The following is an 18,959-nucleotide window of genomic DNA, read 5'->3' as shown; positions in this document are numbered from 1 at the left end:
TCAATGGTAGAATTTCTTAAATGTGTATTAATTTCACCTCCTATTTATAGAAGAAAATTGCTGTTCTTTGAGAGAAGGAAAGAATCCTGGAATATGTTGCTTAAAAGCAATGCTTCCTACTATACCCCTAAAGGTCATTTCATCTACTCAAGGGTAAAGCTTTTCTTTTTTGCTTTTATTTTTTATTGAAGTTGGACTGCAGCCTGCATAGACTTTCTTTTTCCTTTAAAGATCCCATTTTCTGCCTAATTGTGCCTAGCTTCATTTACACCCTGAAAAGGATTGTGTTTGAGCTTACAGACTCTGGAGACTCTTCTACTCAATAGCCAAACTCCAGCAACAGCCCTTTGGGATATTTGACTAAATGTAAGTGAAAGTTCCCTATGTTTGTCTCTGCATTCACTTTAAACAAAAGTTTAACTCAGGACACTGTGGGAATATTTAAAGACATTTATCTGTAGAACTGTCTTCCAGATAAGATCCAAATAATTCTTTTTGGCCTGCAAAAGTGTTCATCAGTCAGCAGAATTTCCAATAGTGTCTTGATGTTTTCAAGTCACCTTCTTTCCATATTAATAGGGCAAGGAACTACAACCATCTGCCTTTAGCAGATAATGATATTCCTTTAAAACTTTCCATGAGAACCTAATCGCAAAGGATTGAAAAGGAAAGGACAGATGAAGGATAGTAAATAGATATGAATTCCAATGGAATGCCAGTTCAATCAATTAGCAACTATGATATCATGTGCCAACCAAGGGAATGAGTCTGTATCTGCATTCAGTGGGGAAGTATGCTATGATTGATTTTTGATTTGTGTCAGAGGCCTAGGGAAGAAGTGATGCCTTCTGTTGTCTGTGCTTCTACTTCTAGATGAACTCCTCAGTACTGACTTGTATAGGCTCACAATTATGATGACCTATCTTGTTTTCTGACCTATATCATGCATCTCCTTGCAGGCTGACTTCCTAGGCTTATGTAAAAACTTATTGTAACCTGAGGCCTTTGGATCCCTTTAACTAGTGAAATATTAAAATATGAGCAATCGTCGAAGGCTCCATAATAAGTCAGCATTGTTAACTTGGTCCTCAGACTGAGTTTGTCTTAGTCCTTATTCTACAATTAGGGCTCTTGGTTTTATCTTTTTGAGTATAACCTACTTTAGGTTACAATTCTAACAGAGTGCCCTGGCTTCCTCGCTTTGGGAACACTATGCATGGAAGAGTCATTTTGTTTACAGTTTTGGTCTACACTGTCTACAGAGCAAAGTGATCTGCAGCTCCTTTTTACTTAGATTTTGAGTTTAGATTTTGCTTTCATTTAGGCTATAAGCTACTCAGCCTTTTAGTTTGTGATACGAACTCACAATGCTACACAAGCCCTTTGGCATCACTGAGATTGTTGCTAACATAGAAATGGATATTTTTTATTACACATGTGGTTCAAGACTAAATAAATAAGTTATCTAACTGGATAACTGTATTTATAAAAGACATTCTACCAATACTATAGAGAGCAAATAAAAGGAACTTGTTTAAATTATGGTATTTGGTTTTAAAAAATGCATTGAACAAACAGCCATAACTGGGGTAGAAATCCCAGTCAAGACAATCACATTAAATTAGACAAATACCTCCACAAATGAAAAGTCAGCTGAAGAAAATTGGAGAATTAAATAAAAAAATGGATACAATGCAGGTGGCCATTAATTTGAAAAGAAAAAAACCCTCCAACTTGTAGCCACTCTGGATGAACAACCTGGAGAGGAGAAGGCTGAGGTATTGAAGCAGATGGTCTAAACAAACATGAGCTAGGGAAACAAAGCAGAAAGTCTGGGAAGGGAGCCAACAACCACAACGGGCTAATAAAAGAGAACAAACACCGCGGCAACTGTGGCCAACAGCTAGGAACCCGAATTGGCACAGCCCAGCCCATTGTCTCGGGCATATCGGAACAAGCAGAGAGACCACTAGTCCGGAGATGCTCTCATTCACTGTAGACCAAAACTGCTAGAGAGAAGAACAACTCTTCCAGTGCAGAGAACATTCTTGAAGTGTGGACATTAGCCACCACTGAAACTATTTTCGTTTAGATATAGAAGAAAGCCAAAGAATTATGTGAGATATTATATTAAGGAGTTGTAATCTACAATGGGAACCTTGAAAGAAAGAATGGGGAAAATGAATGCCTTGTTTAGGAATTTAGAGTAACATATTTTTCATAAATATCCGTGCTTTCGGCAAGATAATACACACTTAGAAGAGCTCTTAGGACGGAAAGAGATGAGCCCATTAACAAATTCCGTTTCATCTGTTTGTGCTGGGTTTATTATTTTAGTGGAGGATTATTTTATGTATATTTCAATGGTATTTTAACAATGAGTCCTATAGTTGTCTGTCTAATAACCTATAACAAACTTGTCCTGCCTACATTATTTTTTTTTAATTGAGTTTATTGGTACATTTCAGGTATACAGTACAGTTAAATTCATCATTGGGATCTTGTACCTTTACATGACAGGTCTTGATTCTCATTTTTTTCCCTGTCCCTGCCCTCCCTTCACCCCCTCCTTGGGATCTTGTACCTTTACATGACAGGTCTTGGTTCTCATTTTTCCCTTTTGTCCCTGCCCTCCCTTCACCCCCTCCTCCCCTCCCCATTTACAAATATTTTATTTCCATTTTTTGTTTTTCTCATATTTTTTTCTTTTCCCTTATTACCTTTCCCCTACCCTTCCCACTTTCCCTACACCTTTAGCCCTTTTCTTCCTATTTCACATTGTCAATTATCTCATTAGGATCTTACGTACTATTATAGTTTATTCACACCAGAGAAACTATTCAGTATTTACACATGTGTGACTTATTGATTTCACTTAAGAATATATCCTCAAAATGTATCCATTTTCCTATGAATGACTCTAATTTCTCATTCTTTATGGCTGAATAGTATTCCATTTCATAGAAAAACTAGATCTTCTTTATCCAGTTTCTAACTGAAGGGCAAATTGGCCATTTCCAAGTTTTAGCTATTACAAACTGTGCTGCTATAAACATAGGTGCACATATATCACTGTGGTATGATTCTTTTAATTCTTTTGGAAAGGTACCCAGCAGAGCTATGGCTGGGTCAAATGAAACCTCTAGTCCCAGCTCTTTGAGGTATCTCCATATTGATTTCCATAGTGGTTGCACCAGTCTGCACTCCCACCAACAATGGAGAAGGGTTCCTTTCTCCCCACAACCCAGCCAACATTTGTTATTGTGTGGTTTTTGTGTTATTGTGTGGTTTCTTGATAGCAGCCATTCTTTGTGGGGTGAAGTGGAATCTCAGTGTTGTTTTCATCTGCATCTCTTCAATGATCAGTGATGTAGAACATTTTTTCATATATTTACTTGCTGTTTTTACTTCTTTTTCTGAGAAATGTCTGTTCATTTCAAATATCCATTTTTGAATTGGGTCTTTATATTTGGGGGGCTGATTGTTTTGAGTTTGATAGCAGCCATTCTTTGTGGGGTGAAGTGGAATCTCAGTGTTGTTTTCATCTGCATCTCTTCAATGATCAGTGATGTAGAACATTTTTTCATATATTTACTTGCTGTTTTTACTTCTTTTTCTGAGAAATGTCTGTTCATTTCAAATATCCATTTTTGAATTGGGTCTTTATATTTGGGGGGCTGATTGTTTTGAGTTCTTTATATATTCTCGATAATAGTCCTTTGTCTGAAGAGCAGATGGTAAAATTTTTTTCCCACATTGTAGGTTGTCTCTTAGTTCTGTTGATGGTTTCTTTTGTAGTGCAGAAGCTTTTTAATAGGATGAGATCCCAGTTATTGATTCTTTCTTCTCGTTCCCAGGTTACTGAAGATTTGTTTATAAAGTCTTTTCTTAGGCCAATGTCTTCAAGAGTTCTGCCTAACTTATCTCCCAGCAAGTTTAGTGTTTCTGTTTTTATATTTAGATCTTTAATCCACTTGGATTTTAATTTAGTGCATGGTGAAAGATAAGGGTCTAGTTTTAATCTTTGGCAGGTTGAAATCCAGTTTTTCCAACACCATTTATTAAAGAGGCTATCTTTCCTCCAGTGGGGATGGTCAGCTCCTTTGCCAAAGATGAGGTAGCTGAGTACATCTGGAGTTGTTTCTGTGTCTTCCAGTTTGTTCCACTGATCCTCAGGTCTGTTTCTTTGTCAGTACCATGCTGTTTTTATCACAGTGACTTTGTAGTATAGTTTCAAATTGGGAATTGTTATACCTGCTGCCATGTGTCTGTTGCCTAGGATGGCTTTTGCTATTCTAGGTCTCTAATGGTTCCAAATGAATTTTTGAATTCTTTTTTCTAGTTCTGTGAAGTATAGTGTTGGTATTTCTATTGGCATTACATTGAATCTGTGTATCAGTTTTGGTAGTATGGCCATTTTCACTATGTTGATTCTTCCTACCCAGGAGCAGGGGATATCTTTCCATTTTCTTATATTCTCTTTGATCTATTTTTTCAGAGTGCTGTAGTTTTCAGTGTAGAGGTCTTTTGCTTCTGTTAGATTGATTCCTAGATACTTCATTTTTTGGGGGGTGCTATTGTGAAAGGAATTGTTTCCCTAATTTCTCTCTCAGTGAGTCTATTGTGTACAAGAAGGCTATTGATATTTGAGTGTTGTCCTTGTATCCTGCTACTCTGCTAAATGTGTCAATTAAGTCTAGAAGTTGCATAGAAATTATTAATACTTATTTCAGTGTCAGTCTTTTTCTTTAAGATTTTTGGGTTTTATCTCTAACTTAGGGAGATTATCTGAACTCCACAATTAAAGGGAACCTAAAATCCAAAATTAAAGGGAATTTTTTTCCTAAATACTTCTAATTTTTGGAAAATATTTTGGAAAAATACTTGGAAATTTTTGGAAATATGCTTCAGCATATAACTGAAATTTATTTTCTGATATGATGTATGGTAAAACCCTAAATTTAAATATTTTCCAGGGTTTTATGCAATTTCTTCTCTGCACAGTGCTATAAACATTCTAGAAAAGCACTTTACTACTGAAGTATAACTCCAGACTTTTCATGTAATTTTTGAATAGTTCATTTTCTCACCACAGATTTGATATTGGATTTATTATGTACAAGTAAAATTTTAAGTGTTTTAATTTTTTTGCTTTCTTCTGTTGATCTATTTATGTGTTCTATAATTTAAAGTTTACAGTAATAATCTTTACAGTTATTATTATTATTTTAAAGTGAATATAACTTTAAAATATATTTTAGCATGTAGTTTGGAAAGTGCTCACTCTATTTCTTTTTACATGATAATATAATTCTTACTGTTAGATAACATTTTAAATTAGCTGATAAGCTGCTATAGAATTCTATTTAGATTATACTGAACTTCTAGTTAAGGAAAAATTAATTTGTGTAGCTTTAGTATTTATTTTAATCGAGACTCTTCTGTGTAATGAAAAGTCTCTTCTATGGTCCTTAAAATATCTTTATGTTTTATGATATCCATGCACAATTACTTTTATTCCTATATATTTTATAATTTTTATGATTTATAAAAAGGGTCTTTTTATGTTTCTTTTTATTTTAAACTATCATATTAACCATATCATTTATGAATGAAACACATGTATAGCTTTTAACATCAAGTAATAAGGCAATTATCCTTGGACCGAAACCCTAAAGTGTTGAAGTCAGCTTGCATGGATTTTGGCACAGATTACAGTGCTGGGCATTTTTACTTTAGAAAGCAAAATTCAAAACACTTACCAGCCTATCAGTGGAACAATACTATTCCAATTGTCACTCCTGAAGACAGTTTTCAATATATTTAGTGGTTTCCTTAGTTACGTTTATATTCTTTCTCTCTCTCTCTCTCTCTCTCCCTCTTTTTTTTTTTTTTTTTTTTTTTTGAGACAGGGTCTCACTCTGTAGTTGAGACTGACCTGGAACTCATTTTGTAGCCCAGGCAGGTCTCGAACTCACAGCAATCTTCCTGCCTCAGCCTCCCGAGTGCTGGGATTAATGGCATGCGCTACCATGCCTGGCTCTCTTGTTTTCATTTTTAGCTATCATTTATTGTATTCACTTCCTACACAGGGTACTGAAAATTTATTTTTCTTATATCAACCCTATTACAGTCCTTTTCCACTCTTATACAGCCCATTGTCCATATTTTGATTAACCATTGATTATTTTTCTTTGCTTAGTTTTCAGTAAATATATTACTGATTATATCCTATGCTCACAGCCTTATATGTGAAACTCCTCGCAATAAGATAAACACTGGTAGTAGTTCATCTTAAACCTACCTAGGGTCCTCTCTTACTGTTCCTTCTGCCTTCAGGCTTACAGTGAGTGTCCTTGGGCTTCCTTCATTACCATTTAGCATCTCTTACTTCTTTTCATTGAAATTTTCCTTGTTTAGACTATTTCCTTTTCTCTCATTCTTAAGTAGCTTGCTTAAAAAGTAGGTGGAAGGTACATTCTTTTGGTACTTTGCAGAACTAAATGTGTGTTTATTCTTGCTTCATACTTGTTTGATAGTTGAACTTAGTGTAGTGTTTAGACAGCATTGCTTACTCTTGGTATTTTAAAGTCTTTACTGTATTATTTTGTAGCTTTTTTAAAAAGTACAGCTATTCTTAAAATAAAATTAAGTACTTAGGTGGGCACTTTCTCTTCATTGAACAGGTTTTTTTAGAGTGACCAGTTTCCTTTGAGATATAATCTTATTTTAAAATTGATTATTAATAACAAAAGAGTTTTGATTTTTTGTGATAATTGCCTTTTCGTTTGGCCACTTGGTTGAAATTTTTTATTATAAGTTTTTTTTTTGGGTTATTTTATTACAATCTTTTTTAAAGTGGTGGTACTCAGAGATTAAACCTAGGGCCTTGTGCATACTAGACAAGTGTTCTGCAACAGAGCTACATGCCCAGGACTGATTTTCTTGGAAATTTTAGATAAGGAATACATTCTCCAATATATAATGAGTTCTCCCCTTATCTTTGCATATTTGCATTTATTCCTTTTCCTTTAACTGACATTAATGGGATATTTTTCTGTGGATGCCTGGGCATATGCCTTTACAACTTAAGGATGTTTCCTTCCTTTATATGATTAGTATCAGCAGAATGGGGTGATATATTATCACTACTTTGTCATCAATTTTAGTAATAAACATGTATACATTTTTATTTATATTGCAGTTTTGTATGTGCAACATCTAAGTATATATGTACATATTTCTTTGAAATTTTGTATCCTTTGAGTAATTCATTTGAGGTGATGATGCATTATTTTCTTAAGAAACTGGCAGAACTTTGATAATTTTTGTAGAAATTCTACACAAAGTTTTGCAAAATAAATATTATGAAATTACCTTTTTTATGTTTTCTTTTTCTTATTTCAATATTAGATTTTGTATGCATTTGTAAATTTTCTGGCTTGCCTTCAGTTAGTCTGAAAATTTGGTTAGTTTGTTTAAATATCACTTGTATGAAGATATGAAGTGTATTTGTTAGTCTAATTTATATTCACATTTTATAATCATTGCAAAATCTATTTGAAAGAATGATTAATGTTATGTACTATATTTTTATGTCTATTTATTGCAATTTTGTAATTGTTATTCAGATAAACTAAAGCTTTACTCTGGGTTACTTTATTATTTTGCATAGTGGTATATTAATACGTCCTACAGTGATTATAATTGTTAATGTTGTCTTTTTATATATCTAAATTTAAGTTTAAATGGCACAGTTTTTGATCTACAAAATTTAAAACTCCATGTGAATAGTACTTTTCATAAATGTAAATATTTGTTATCTCATTTAATACCTTAGATCTAGGATTAGCATTACATCTTTTTAATAATGAAGTTTGTGGGCTGGGTATTTAGCTCAGTGGTACCATGCCTGCCTGGCAAGTGTAAATTCCTGAGTTCATTCCCCAGTAGGAAAAAAAAATAGAGTTTATGCTCTTAGAAGGATTTCTTTTGGTTTGATGGACAATAAGAGGCTATCTTTGCTCTGGGATAAAGTTTGATGTGTTTCATATCTGGGCCTCAGATACTTATACCCTTCCTATTCATTTACCTTTTTGTCTTTTGTGGAAGTTAACTTCATTTTGCTCTGACCTGGACATAGACTGAGGGTTTCTCAGGGAAGATACTTGCTTCTTTGGAAAGGGTTTACCCTGGGAAACAAACACTAGTGTCTCAGGCTGCTTTGATCTCAGTGTGGGAGAAGGAGGGCCAGTAATGGCCCAGCAGTTGCTGTTTGACGGATATAGTCATTTAATTAATTGTACCAATGAATGTCTTGCCCTTTGAATTTGCTGACAGAGTTTGGAGTTTCTCTGAAACTCCTTCGGGAAGAAAGAAAGATTGTCACCTTGGCAATGGTGTTTTTTCAGTCTCATTTTGGGTTGAAGTTTTTCTCACGTTTTTTTTTGGTACAGGGATCATACCCTGGACCTTGTGCTTGTGAGGCAGGAGCTGGCACCACTGAGCTAAATCCCCAGCCCTCTCACTTGTTTTTGTTAATATAATTTTCACTCTACTATTTGTTGTAGAAAATTTTCTACATTTTTGGTTTGTTTTTGATTACTATATGTATAATTATATACATATAAATATATTAAAATATATAATTTTGATATATTGGGACTTACGGAAGAATATCGGGCTCAGTCTACTGACTTGAGATGATCCTGTCATGTTCTTGAAAATACTGGGTTTTGTAAGTAGGAAATGCTTTAAAATATCCAAATGTAAGAAATAATATAACAATTACAACTGTGTTTCAAAATTAGAATATTCTAATTGCCCTGGAATTTCATGTGTGTTACTTCCCATTGCATCCCCTTCCTTTTCTCCCAGTGACGATAACCATCCTCCATTCGGGCAAATCATTCTCTTGCTTTTAGTAATAATTTTACTTTACATGTTTGTGTCTCTAAGTACTATATGGATTAGTTTTACACATTTTTATACTTTATATAAATAGGATGCTTTCTTTGATAGCAGCATTCATGAGAGTTTTATCCACTGATAGACACAATACCAGGCATCGAATTAAAGGAGGAAACATTTAATTTGTCTCACATTTAAAGGAGATATAGTCCATGGTCTACTGGCTCCAAGGCAGAAACGTCATGCCAGGAGAGCAAGATGGAACAAAGCTGTTGATTTCATGATGACCAGAAAGCAGAGCCAGGGATCAGTGTCAGACAGGAAGAGGCAAGGGACCAGATACAATGCCCAAGGTCACTCCTCCTTGACTGATCCAGACACACCCAGAAGCGTGCTCTACCAATCCCCTGGGGGGTTTGCAAGCCAGTCAAATAAGCACCCAGTCAAAGTTAACCATCCTAATGGGTACTTTTTTGCTCAACATATGTATTGTTTGTAGGATTCATTCCCGTTTATTTTTATTTATTTATTTATTTTATCGGGGATCAAACTGTGGTCCTTGAGTTTGCGAGGCAGGCGGCAGAACCACTGAGCTAAATCCCCGGCCCTCATTCCCATTTATAAGTAGAGTTCTAGTCTATTTGTCATTTTTGCCGGTGTGGATTATTTTAGTGAGTAAAGATAGATCTTTTTCTCTTTTTGGTAAACATTTGAATAATGTCTAGATTTTTAAAATTAGAAACAATATGACTATGATTCACTTTTTCTAATTCAAGAGAGGGAGAAATTTGATTTATTTGGTTAGGATTAAAATACTTGGGCCATGAGACTTAAACACACCTTAATTTTATTATCTAATTAATTTTATACCTAGTACATTCCAACAGGTCCTACACAAAAGTTCTCCTGACTTTACATCTTCAACAATGGTTTTAATTTTTACAATTTTGGCAAATATGTTACTTGCAAAGCTTTGTTCTATTGTATTTTTAATATGTAATTCTTGATTACTAGTGAAGTTAAGCATATTTTCATCTATTTATGGTATTCTAATTCCTTCTATGAAATGATTTTTATTTGCACATTTTACTTCTCTCTCTTTTAATTTCATTTTGATGTTTATTAAAATGTGTGTCAGGTATCAATTCTCCTTTTATGAAATGTAATAGTCTCTTGTACTACAAATATATTCTTTCTGATTTTATCCTGTAACTTCTCAAGTCTTTTTCTTCTCATATTTGACTGAGCAAAGTAAAATTAGGCTTTTGAGTATGCTGTGAGGTAGTTACACAATTGTATTCTTAAAATATAAATCTTTTTAAGAGGCACCAGTACCTCTCCACTGATGAGCAATTTCACTTGCTATATATCAAGTTTACATATATATGTAAATGCAATGCCTTGCCCCATTTGTTTGTGCCAACATTTTGCTAATCCCATTTTTAAAATATATATGGTAGGTCTTATATTTTTGTATACATTTTAGTATCATCTTGTTAAGTATTTTGAAAGCCCTGTAGCTATAATAGTTTTCATACATTTCTAAATAACTAATTTTTAAAAATTAAGATCTTGTAAATATTACTCCATCTCATAAAAAGGTTTTTAAAATATCTTTTTCAGTATCTTTTAGCAAAGCTTTTAAATTTTTTTATGTAGATTATGTAATACTTTTCTTAGATATATTAGTGGACATGACTGGTTTTATATGTATTCAAATGAATTATCAGGGAAACAATTTTTACATTGTGACTAGTACAATTGATTTTTATCTCATATCCAGCCATCTTGTTAAACTATATTATTAACTCTTATAATTTGTTCAGGCTTTATCTCTTTATAATTTGTGAGAAATGACAGTAATGTCTCTTCCTTTTTTGTCTTGATCCATTTCATATCATTACCCTCTCTATGACATCAAGTGGCATTTAAAATACAATGCTAATAGGGAGCTTACTTTTCTTGCTTTCAAAGGGAATCTGAATATAAACTTTTTTTTAATCAAGTTTTATATTTTATCAAGTTCAAAGTGTTCTTTTCTATTACTGATTTCTGAATTCTCTTTTAAGTCTCAAATGACTATTTAACATATATTTATCTCAATCTATTAAAGCAATCAATCTTATTATTTTTCTCATTTTATATATATATATATATATATGAACAAATATATTAATAAACTTACTGGTAAGTTAATCTTTAGTTTGAAATAAGTCTAGTTGGGCCACTCACTCTCTGAGGAGATGTTAGGGTATTTTTAGTAGACCTGTAAAAGAATAGCTGGAATTATTAATATTTCTTTACCTTAGAATTACCTTGTGATAGCAATCTTAATGAAAATAAATGCTCCTCATTTAAATATTTTAGTATATTTGGGATACAGGTTATTTTTTCCTGGTTTTCCTATGGTATACACAATTTTGCAATTTGTTTTTAAAAGTTTTAAAAGGCACTTTGTACTCTGGTGTTGTTCCTTGTGTCATTTGCTCCGTATTCTCAAGCACAAGTCATAATTCAGTTAATTGATTTCCACAGTGCTTGCCAACTGTGACAGGGAGGCATTGCACTACCATAAAGTTGCTCTTATGACTGGCACAAGTGACTTCAGACTCTTTCAGTATGAGTATGTCCATGCAATCTCCTGGCATCTTTCTGGTGTTCTATAAAACTGTTATACTGTGTTTGACCATTACAGGAATGACAAGATTTTCAAAGAATGCTTGCCTACACCAGCAGCCTGTTCTATATACGTAACTTCTATTTTTCTTCTTGAAATCCTAGAAACATTTGCTCTCTCAAACGCAAAAAGACAGCAGCCTATAAACATCTTTGAGGGACTGACTTAAGTTGGTCCATAACTGATAGGAGAACTTTTTAGAAGAGTTTTCATTGTGTCAGAAACATGATATGCCATTGGATTTCATTCATTTTTTTCTTTTCCTTTCTTTCAGTGAGCAGTTAAATATTTTTCCCTTTATATACCTTTGCACAGGTAGGCTTAACCATTATCACTAAAAAGGTAGAGTGAAAAATGTAGAGTGATTAATAGTTAATCTTCCTAGAATTCAGCATGTGAAAGTACAGAGAGAAAGATTTGATTGAAATTTCATTATAGTTTTGCCTTCTTTTTACTTTTAGCCCTATGTATAAATCTATTTTCAGTAGATGGACTGTCAATAAGAAAATAGAAGGCCAGTTCATAACTCTTGAAAACTCTTCAGGTTTTTTGTATATTCTCAATTTTTTCTGTCATTTTTCTTAGAAGAATTGAGCATTAATGTTCAAAATTTTTCTTTTTATTTTCATACAATTAGATCCTTCCAAGTATGATGCCTACTACAGATTTCATGAGAGTAGATACCAATTTATATTTACACTTAAAATTGACAATTGAGAAGTATCTTCAGCTGAATTTAAGTCAGAGGCAAAGGAAAACATTTAATATAATCCTACTGTTCTAAAAAATGATGATTTTAACAAAGCCACATGATGATTAGCTCATCCTTTTTCTGAATTCATACCACTACAGCCACATTCTATTTCAGAAACATATGATACTATTTCATTGTTACAGTGAGGGACGGGTATATCAGAGAAAATATCCATTGCTTTGAAAGTCACTTTGTCTCCAGCTATTGATAGATTTTGCATTGGTCCTCTTTTGGTGTGGCCCATAGAATATTCCATAAAACGTGACAGGAGTCTCACTATCTCCTGTTTATTAACTCTCACTGAAACTACGTATTTGAATATCGATCTGTCTGGAGAGAGGTGTCCCAGGTGGGATAATTCTATTTTTTCCAAGTAATCTTCAGTGATTACCAGTGTCACTGAATCCATAACAGCTTCATTCTGACTTTCTGATTTGGATTTTAGGAATTCAGGGTGAGAATAGGAGATAGAGGTGTTTGGTACCATATCAGCTGAATTATCCAGTCTTCCTGATGGTGAGGAAGGGATGAGTGTGTCTAATAATCCAAAGGAAATAAAACACAGAGGCAATTGTATGGAAAAATCAAGGAGGAAGAAACCATTATTTTACAGATGCTTATCAAGAATTAGAAAAATTTAGCTTTCCAAAAAGGCAAGACTTACCCCCATTTTCCTAGAAATTGATCAATTTCTGAGTATAGGAAAAGTATCCATTTTTATCTAATCTGTACTTGTCAAATAAGTATTCATAAAACACTGTCCCTTTAGTGAAATGAACGGTCAAGAAAGAACAACAGCTAAGGCAGTTCAAGAGTACTCCAGGGCGGCCATGTCTGAGAAGTTTCTTGGTTGGTCTATCTCCTCTGCCTATCCTTCTCTCCTGAGCTGCTGCACATGGAGCGAGGGACAAGTTTTCAAGGTCCTGTTCACGTGTTAGCTCATGAAAAGCTTTCCTTGGTCTCCAACAGTATTAATCACCTGCTCTCATGTGCTCCTTTGTCATCTTTCGCACGTCTGACTGTAAACACAATTTTGTTTTACAATATCATATTTTGTGTTCATGTGTCTTTTTCCCTACCTCGCTACAGTAAAGTTACTGAGCTAGGAAGGCATTTGAGGTTGGCTTTCTAGTGCTTAGCAATTTACTAGTACAAATATATGTGAAAGAAACATAACTGAATAAATGGTCTTCCTTTAACGTCTTCAATTTCGTTTTGTATCTTGGATGATTATGGAAGGTAGAGATGTATATATGGAAATGCAAACATAGACCGATTTGGTTTACTCCCAACAATGCAAATAGTAGGAGTGATTGATAAAACCATCTAAGTATTATTTGCTTTGGAACTATAAAGTCACAAAGCAGGCCCTCAATAACATTTGTCCAAGAAGTGAATAATCAATACACTCTTCTTATTAAATGTTTGATATATGCTAGGCATTGAGTAAATTTATTTACTTTATCTCATATTACTTTTATTACCTTGTGAGTGAGGTGTTATTATCCCCACTACAGATATGAGTAAATAGACTCAAATAAAGGAAATAGCCTTATCAAAATCAGATCACGGTGATGAGGTTTGTTTTCCTCATTTTCTCACTATCTTTTTCTCCACTGTACACATTGCAAATAAATTTCTAGTTCTTCACTAATGGCTCTTAAAATTTTGGTTCTTTTCTCAGTGTGTATGAGAGGGTAAGAAGTGAGTTTCTGCAGTTACAAGATCTTTGATTCCGTAATTGTTTATTCTGTTTCTATATGCATGTCTTTCTATCTGCTATGATATACAGTTATTTATATATATTTGGTTATTTAAGAGCAAGAATTATGTTTCACTCATTTCACCCATAATATCTACCTAATATAGCACTTTGCTTATAAAATGATTAAAACGTTTCATTTGTAATACTGAATTAAAGGAGCAATGGGGCAGCATCACAAGGGCCATAAAATAGCACAAATGCCAAAGACATTAAAGAAAAATGAGTTATGAATTCAGGAAAGAAGAGGATGGATGATGATGGATTGGAATTGCAAGGATAGCTGGGCTTGATATTTTCTGAAGACATTTCAAAATTTTCCCATTTATGATAATTTCAGTAGTTTCTGTCTTTTTTTTAGCAGTGATTTCTAGGAAAAAGGAGCCCTTTCCCATTCCTGGGCAGTAGGTGGAGGCAGGATGGGAAGAGCTTCCAATCAGAGATGGAATCATGGTCCCACAGCAGAATGGCCAGCGGAATCCTAAGATTCGAGGATCACAAACAATCAGCAATAGAGCAGCAGGAGCCATCAAGGATGTCTCTGAATCGAAACATCAGAAATTAAAACTTTTTTGCCCCAATAGTTGCAATGAGCATGTCGATCATTTCTAAACCAGTATTGCTGACTTTGAAAATATAGTATTTCTAATTATATACATATAGAATTTCCATGTAAATTTTCAATAGAACTAGCTTTAATATTTTTATGTACATACATGTTTTAAGTACCTAAATTATGAGTCTCTATTGCTATATTTTATTCATTTTAAAAATTCTTCATACTTACTCTAAGGTCGAATTCATATTAAGTGTTCAATAAGTGATTAATAAACAAATTTCCATTTAGTATATGACAATATACAGTACTTAAGAAATTCCCTCTTGAGTTTCAGTTAGTTTTTGACTTCAGAACGTCTTGTAACTGTAGCTGTAATAAATTTAATATAATATGCACAAAAGGTACCAATGAAACTATTTTAAACTGATTTCTGATTATAAATTTATTTTGAGACTTTAAGAAACATGTTGATTATATGTAGCCACACTCAGACATTTAAGAAATAAATCCCTCATTTATCCTTGTCATTGATTTGTACATTATACAATCAAGTAAGATCAAAACAATCATTTGAAATCCTGGTCCTTATGTCATTGCTTGTTTATAACAATTTCAGCTATAGCTCAAAACCAAATCATTTTTATGTACAATTACATACAGCTCTGCTCCTAGTTTTATGATATGGTAGAAAAAAAGATAATCTAATCTAGGTAATCCATGAGAAAATAATACAGAAATAATATAGATATAATAATGATACAGAAATAATAATACAGAAATAGATATATATTAATAAATTATATTGGGCAAGATTTAAATGCTATCCTTGTACTTGAATCCTGTGATTTATAGAAGAATAGTAAAGGAAAGTTGTCACAAGAATAGTTTTCTTGTTGTTAAATTGGAAAAGTATAAAGTGGTTATACTGACAAATGGATCTGTTAAATTGGTTGAAGTCGAGTGACAGGTACCTTTATATGGTTTTGGTTTTGAGCCCTGTGTGGTAGGATGCAAGAGAATTCTAGAAGTTTTGATGGCTAATTATCATTGTTAGAAAGGAAGATTATCAGACTGCTACAGCTAAGAACTAAATGGAGACAAAAGAACTTAAAATAGATTTATTGGCTCAAGAAGCATTGGTATTTACAAAAATTTTAGATGCCCTCAGTATGTAGAATTATTTTTTCTTAGATCTACTTTTAAATGCTATCAGAGAAGAAATAGGCTTTAACAGAGATGGGTGAATATCACACAGAAGTGACTTATATTTTAAAGAATTGACTCATGCTATGGTTTACTGTACAGTTGGTTACCTGAGGACGCACAGCACACCAGATAGTTCAGGTCTGAGGCAAGTCTACATCTGGTAGCAGAAGCGTGTGAAGGGCTGCTCAGACTAGTGATTGGAGACACTGCAAGGTAGAGCGAGAAACGCCGCAGTGAGACCGGTCTTAGCTGTTTTGGAACACATAGGAGCGGTATAATCCTGCTTGGAGGAAACTCAGCATAACTTTCTTCATCTTGCATATAAACTTTAAATTAGTTTAATTTGCTAATAATATAACAGGAATAGAAAACAGATGGGTAGCATCTTATGTACTTGTCCTGTGAAAATGTTTTAAATATATTATTTCTTAAAATTATTCTACCAGGAAGGTAATAATTTTGCTTTGTTATCAATGTTACTATTTTGCAAATAATAAAACTGAGACTTTAAAAGGTTGAATAAGCCATGCACGATGGCAAACTTCTGTAATCCCAACACTCCAGGAATCTGAGGCAGAAGCATCACAAGTTTGAGCACAGCCTGGACAATTTAGTGAGACCTTGTTTCAAAATTAAAGAAAACAGTGGGGGGTGGAAGGGTGGTTGGGATGTAGCTCAGTGGAAAGGCCCTGGGTTCAATCCCAACTACCACAAATCCCCCCCTGCCACTATTGACTAACAGTCTGAGGGACACAGAATTAATTAGGTGTAGTTATGGGACTCAAACTAAAACTGCTTTTAATGTACATAAACACATCTGCAAAACTTCTGAAAGGAAACACTACAGAATTTGTAACTAACACAGTTACTGCTCCAAATTAAGGACGCTCAAGGAGCTATTAATTTTAAACATTTCAGTGCCAAACTTTTTGAACTTATTAAATCAATAATGCTCAAGTGTAAAATTTATTTTTTTGGCATCCAAGGACAGGGAATGTAAATTTGAAATGAATTGGTTGGATAGCTGTAAAGTCACTCAGTGGAACAAAAATCCTTTTCAATAATAACAATTGAAGGCTTCTTTGGTACAGGAATAACTGTAAAAAAATCATGTATGATTGAAGCTGTGCTACCATAAAAGGAAAATATTCAAAATTATTGTAATAATAGGCTTAATAAAAATAGGTTTAATCATAAAAGTTGGCAGTTTTTTTTTTAATAAAGCAGTGTAGGAACCAGCTGAAGGTACTCTGGAAGGTTAAACATTTGAATGTCAGCTTTCCTATTTGTTTTGTATCAAAAAAATTACAGTTTAAATTGGTTAACTTTACAAATGAGGAGAAACACCAATTAATTGAAAATCATAATTCACATATCATTCCTTTATTTAAAATAAAAGTGGCTGACACCATTCTACATAGCCTTAGATAGAACATTCTTTTCCTCAGGTAATCTCTTTTGATTAAGCAACTGCTCAGTGGCATAGAAAAGAAAAGCTGAGTGATTGCTTCCTCTCCAAATCATGTCTGAATAATAAGTAGCCAGGCAGGAATAACTTTAATATGGAGGTGTCATTATTTCATATCCTCAGAGCATTTTGTCATTGGATTTACCTTTAAAATATATGTGAAACTTCTAGCTGCTTTAAAGGTGCCACATACAAAATGGCATTGGCATAGGGCAGTTGTAAATGAGCACAGGTTATTCAAGGCAATTTCTCATCCAGAGTAAGCCAATATCAAAGAGATCATCTCCTCCATCCACTGATTCTGAAATTATAATTTGGCTTATCAAATACAATTTTAGCAAAATAACTCAATCTAATTGATTGCCACACCTGCCTAGAACAATAATTAATAGATAAAGACGGGACACTAAAAGGCACAATAAAACAAAGAAAAATCAAAATGTAAATGAGATGACTTTGGTCCATTTATGCTCCATGCATACAAAATGTACAGAAATAACCAAGTTGAGAAAACACTCTTCAAGTATGAAGATATTGCTTAAATTTTACTTTCTTAAATGATTAGAGGCCCCAGTCCTCAATTATATTGATGATCATCCCCTGTCCATGTTTACAAATAACAAACCACTACTACTGAGAAAAACTTACAGGTATTTGGCAACAAGTACCAAAACATTAGTCTAAAGTTGTAAATTAAATAAAGTATATTAAATAAATAAAATAATATAGGCTTTCCAGGTAACCTCCACCTAGAGTTGCTCATGGCCTTGCAAATGACTTCATAAATGGCTCATGCCTTGACTCATATTACCAGTTTAAATGATTAGTGAATAATTTTTTGAGATATGGCTCATAATTACACATATACACGCACAAATATTTATGTATTACAATAGGATACACAGAGTTTTGCAGTATTTGTGTTTGGTTCCATGTCTGATTCAGCACTGACATATAAACTTGTAACCAGCACTACATGTCGATGACTTGTGCATCCTATAAATAAGAAAAGTAGACAATTTTTGGATATTTAATTCAATGCATATTTGTCAGAACAGTTTCCACCATAGTTTGGAGATAAGTTTGCCTGACTAAATAGAACTTATTCACTAATGTATCTAACCAGAATGAGAAAATGTACTGGGACAACATGATGTTATTTAAATACGAATTTTCCAAAATTTAAAATTTTACCTTTGTGGAGATTTATATGTAAAGGTCATGTGGGAGCTGATATTTTTTCCATTAACTTCTTGGTACATTTTAGGTACACAATTACAACTCCATTCATCATTGGGATCTTGCACTTTAACATGATGTAACTTGGTTCTTATTTTTTCCCCATTGCCTTGTTCTTTCCCTATTTATGAGGAGGGGAAAGAAAAATATGAGGAAAGGAAAAAATGGAAACAAACTCTTTACATTTTTGATTAACTCTAGATAAGGGGAGTGTGTTGGTGCACTGCACTTTCACAAGTAAGAAAACTGGGAAGCAAAGTTACTTGCCTAATGTGAAATAGCAAGTAGTGTCAGAATCAGGGGTTAAACCATGGCTATTGGACTTGAGATTCAATGTTCTTTCCATCAAACTACAAGAAACATTTAAAGTCAATTCTATATTAT

The 18,959-nt window shown here is 33.5% G+C and overlaps 1 protein-coding gene and 1 long non-coding RNA gene across 3 annotated transcripts in view; one reads left to right on the top strand and one right to left on the bottom strand.

The window, feature by feature from the left end:
* Positions 1–18,959, top strand: part of Nxph1 (neurexophilin 1) — a 289,544-nt gene that overhangs the window by 184,332 nt on the left and 86,253 nt on the right. The gene's annotated exons all lie outside the window — the stretch shown is intronic.
* LOC104867633 overlaps positions 1–18,959 on the bottom strand; it is a 169,498-nt gene that overhangs the window by 74,817 nt on the left and 75,722 nt on the right. For both annotated transcript variants that reach the window (XR_781823.1, XR_781822.1), the window contains one exon: positions 15,976–16,074. This is a non-coding gene — a long non-coding RNA (uncharacterized LOC104867633). The remainder of the gene's footprint in view (positions 1–15,975; positions 16,075–18,959) is intronic.

Source organism: Fukomys damarensis, unplaced genomic scaffold (assembly GCF_012274545.1).
Source record: "Fukomys damarensis isolate Sample0158 unplaced genomic scaffold, DMR_v1.0_HiC HiC_scaffold_4, whole genome shotgun sequence".
In the NCBI taxonomy this organism is placed as follows: Eukaryota; Metazoa; Chordata; class Mammalia; order Rodentia; family Bathyergidae; genus Fukomys; species Fukomys damarensis.
The sequence above is the reverse complement of the archived record's forward strand: the minus strand, read 5'-3'. Positions and strand labels throughout refer to the sequence as shown.